This window comes from Fragaria vesca, linkage group LG3 (genome assembly GCF_000184155.1).
Source record: "Fragaria vesca subsp. vesca linkage group LG3, FraVesHawaii_1.0, whole genome shotgun sequence".
NCBI classification, from domain to species: Eukaryota; Viridiplantae; Streptophyta; class Magnoliopsida; order Rosales; family Rosaceae; genus Fragaria; species Fragaria vesca.
Genome location: NC_020493.1, coordinates 855,511 through 859,794, shown reverse-complemented (window position 1 = coordinate 859,794; position 4,284 = coordinate 855,511).

Genomic DNA, 4,284 nt, shown 5'->3' with positions numbered 1-4,284 from the left:
GTGAAACTTATCAGAAACTCGTGTGCTATAGCAAATGGTTTTGGCTCAAAATAGGTGAAATTTGAAATGACTGACAATACCTCATTTTCTTTTAAAATTTAGGTTCCTGGTGTCAATATGAAAAGAATTGAAGAGAACGAAATCTTGGAAAGTCACTCAATACCAATTAAAATAGCAAATTCAACAGTTTTACAAAACCCGGCACGCGTGGGTTATTTAGGCCCGATCGCGAGTAAATTGATAAAAGACACGGATTTTTGAAGCTAAAATGGTTCACTATATGTTAGCAGGTGTCTGTAAGCACACCTGAACGAAAAAAGCCGGAGGCCCAAAGAAAGTGAAACTGGGCAGAATTGAGTGAAATTTGAAATGAGGGGCAATACCTCATTTTCATTTAATAATAAGGTTTCCGGTGTCAATATGAAAAGAAATGAAGATAACGGAATCCTGGGAAGTCACTCAATACCAATTAAAACAGGAATTTCAACAGCTTTAGTAAACACTACACGCATGAGTTTTTTTTAGAGCCGATAGCGAGTAAATTGATAAAAGACACGGATTTTTAAAGCTAGAATTGTTCACTATATGTTAGGAGGTGTTTGTAACCACACCCGAACGAGAAACACCAGAGGCTCAAAAAAAGTGAAACTTGCCAGAAACTCGTGTAGCAAGGGATTTTGGCTCGAATTGGGTGAAACTTTAAATGAGGGACAATATCTCATTTACTTTTGAAACTAAGGTTTTCGATGTCAATATGAGAAGAATTGAAGAGAACATAATCTTAAAAAGTCACTCAATACCAAATAAAACAACAATTTCAATAGCTTTATAAAACACGGCACGTGTGAGTTTACTAAGGTCCGATCGCGAGTAAATTGATAAAAGACATGGATTTTTGAAGCTAGAATAGTTCAATATATGTTAGGACGTGTTTATAAGCACACCCAAACGAAAAAAGCCGGCCTCCCAAAAAATGTGAAATTAGCTAGAAACTCATATGCTATAGCAAGTGGTTTTGGCTCGAATTTGGTGAAATTTGAAACGAGGGGCAATACCTCATTTTCTTTTAATACAAAGGTTCCCGGTTACAATATCAAAAATATTGAAGAAAACGGAATCTTCGAAAGTCACTCAATACCAATTAAAACAACAATTTCAACAGTTTTAGAAAAAATAAGGCACGCGTGAGTTTATTTAGGCCCGATCGCGAGTAAATTGATAAAAGCCACAGATTTTTGAAGGTAGAATTGTTCACTATATGTTAGCAGATGTCTGTAAGCACACCCGAATGGAAAAAGACGGAAGCCCAGAAAAAGTAAAACTAGGCAGAAACTCGTGTGCTATAGCATAAGGTTTTGGCTCGAAATGGGTGAAACTTGAAATGAGCGACAATACCTCATTTTCTTTTAGGACTAAGGTTTCCGATGTCAATATCAGTAGAATTGAAGATAACATAATCTTAAAAATTCACTCAATAACAATTAAAACAACAATTTCAACAGTTTTACAAAACACGGCACGCATGAGTTTGTTTAGGCCCGATCGCGAGTAAATTGATAAAAAACACGTATTTTTGAAGCTAGAATGGTTTACTATATGTTAGAAGGTGTCTGTAAGCACACCCAAATAGAAAAAGCCGGAGGCCCAAAAAAAAGTGAAACTGGGCAGAAACTCGTGTGCTATAGCAAGAGATTCTAGCTCGAATTAGGTGAAACCTAAAATGAGGGACAAGACCTCATTTTCTTATGAAACTAAGGTTTCCGATGTCATTATGAGAAGATTTGAAGAGAACAAAATCCTAAAAAGTCACTCAATACCAATTAAAACAATAATTTCAACAGCTTTACAAAACATGGCAGGCGTGAGTTATTTAGGCACAATCGCGGGTCAAGGCGGGCCAAAGTGGGTCAAGACGGCTCAAAGCGGGCCAAGGCGGGTTAAGGCGGCCCCTTGGCGTCCCTAGAAGGGTGATGGAGACCCCTTGGCGAGTCATGGCAGCTTCTTGGTAGCCCTAAGGGGGTCTAGGAGGGTCAAGGCGGCCCAAGGCGAGTCATGGCGGCCAAAGGCAGTTCAAGGCGAGTAAAGACGGCCCAAGGCGAGTCAAGGTGGCTCCATGGCGACCCTAGCAAGCCCCTTGGCAGGTCAAGGTGGCTGATCAAGGTGGTTCCATGGCTACCCTAGCAAGCCCCTTGGCGGGTCTAGGAGGGTCACAGCGGCCCTAGGAGGGTCTAGGAGGGTCACAGCGGCCCTAGGCTGGTCTAGGAAGGTCAAGGCGACCCAAGGCGGTTAAGGTGGGCAAAGGCGGTCCAAGGCGGCCCAAGCTGGTTCAAGGAGAGTAAGGACGGGCAAAGGTGGGCCAAGGTGGGTTAAGGCGGACCAAGGCGAGTAAAGGCTGGGCAAAGGCGGTCCAAGGTAGCCACTTGGCAGGTCTAGGAGGGTTAAGGCGGCCCATGGCAGTTAAAGGCGAGTCAAGGGGGCCAAGGCGGCCCAAGCGAGCCAAGACGGGTCAAGACGGGCCAAGGCGTTCCAAGGCGGGTCAATACGGGCCAAGGCGGGTTAAGGCGGCCCCCCTTGGCGGCCTTGGAAGGGTCATGGAGACCCATTGGCTAGTCATGGCGGCTTCTTGGTGGCCCAAGGCGGGTCTAAGAGGGTCAAGGCGGCCTTAGGCAGGTCATGGCGTCCCATTGGCGAGTCATGGCGGCTTCTTGGTGGCCCTAGGCGGGTCTAGTAGGGTCAAGGCGGCCCAAAGCGGGCAAGGCTGTCCAAGGCGCCCCCTTGGCTGGCCTAGGTGGGCCTAGAAGAGCCGAGGAGGGTCAAGGCGGTTCAAGGCGGGTAAAGGCGGCACAAGGCAAGTCAAGGCGGCCCATGGCGGCTCAGGCGGGTCAAGGTGGCCCCATGGCGGACATAGGCAGCCCCTTGGCGGTCCTAGGCGAGTCATGGCAGCCCTAGGGAGGTCAAAACAGCCCTAGGCATGTAAAGGCAGCCATTTAGCTGGTCAAGATGTACCCTTTGCGGCCCTAGGCGTGTCAAGGCGGCCCCTTTGGCGACCCTAGGAATGTCAAATCGTGTAAAGGCAGCCCCTTGGCGGGCCTTAGGTGGGTCATGGCGCCCCCTTGGCTGCCCTACGTTGGCCTAGTAGAGCCGACGAGGGTTAAGGCGGCCCAAGACGGGTCTAGGTGGCCTAAGGCGGGCCAAGGCGGGTTAAGGCGGCCCCTTGGTTGCTCTAGACGGGTCAAGACGTGTAAAGGCAGCCCTTTAGCGGCCCTAGGTGGGTCATGGCGCCTCCTTGGCTGCCCTAGGTGGGACTAGATGGGTCGAGGAGGGTCAAGGCGGCCTAAGGTGGGCCAACACGGGTTAAGGCGGTCCCTTGGAGGCCCTAGACAGGCCTACGAGGGTCATATCAACGCCTTGTCGAGTCTTGGCGGCTTCTTGGTGGCACTAGACGGCCCAAGGCGATTCAAGGCGGGTCAAGGCAGTCCAAGGCAAGTCAAGGCGGGTCAAGACGGTCCAAAGCGGGTCAAGGCTTCCCAAGACGGTTGCGGGTCAAGGCGTGTAAAGGTAGCCCCTTGACAGGCCAAGGCGTGTCATGGCTCCCCCTTGGCTGCCTTAGGTGGGCCTAGAAGGGCTGAGGAGGATCAAGGCAGCCTAAGGCGGGCCAAGGGGGGTTAAGATAGCCCTACAGGGGTCATGGTTGCCCTAGGCTGGGATAGGAGGGTCAAGGCGTGTAAAGGCAGCCGCTTGACAGTTCATGGCGAGTCATGACAGCTTATTGGAGGGCCTAGGAATGTCAAGGCGGCATCTTGGAGGCCCTAGATGGGTCAAGCCGTGTAAAGGCAGGTCCAAGACGAGTCAAGGTGGCCCCATGACGGCCCTAGGCAGCCCCTTGGTGGGTCTTTGGAGGGTCAAGGCGGCCCATGCAGTTCAAGGCGGGGCAAGGCGGCCCAAGATGGGTCAAGGCCGCCCAAGGCGGTTCAATGCGGCCCAAGGCGGGTCTAGAAATCCCCATAGCTACCCTAAGCAGCCCCTTGGCGAGTCTTTGGAGGGTCAAGGCGGCCCAACGCGGGTCAAGGCAGCCCAAGGCGGTTCAATGCGACCCAAGGCGGGTCTAGGCGGCCCTAGGCAGCCCCTTGGTGGGTCAAGGCGTGTCAAGGTACCCCCTTGGCGGCCCTAGGCAGGTCAAGGCGGCCTCTTGGCGGCTGTAGAAGGGTCAAGGTGGCCTTAGGCAGGCCTAGGAGGGTCAAGGCCTGTAAAGGCTACCCTTGGCGGCCCTAGGTGGGTCATGGC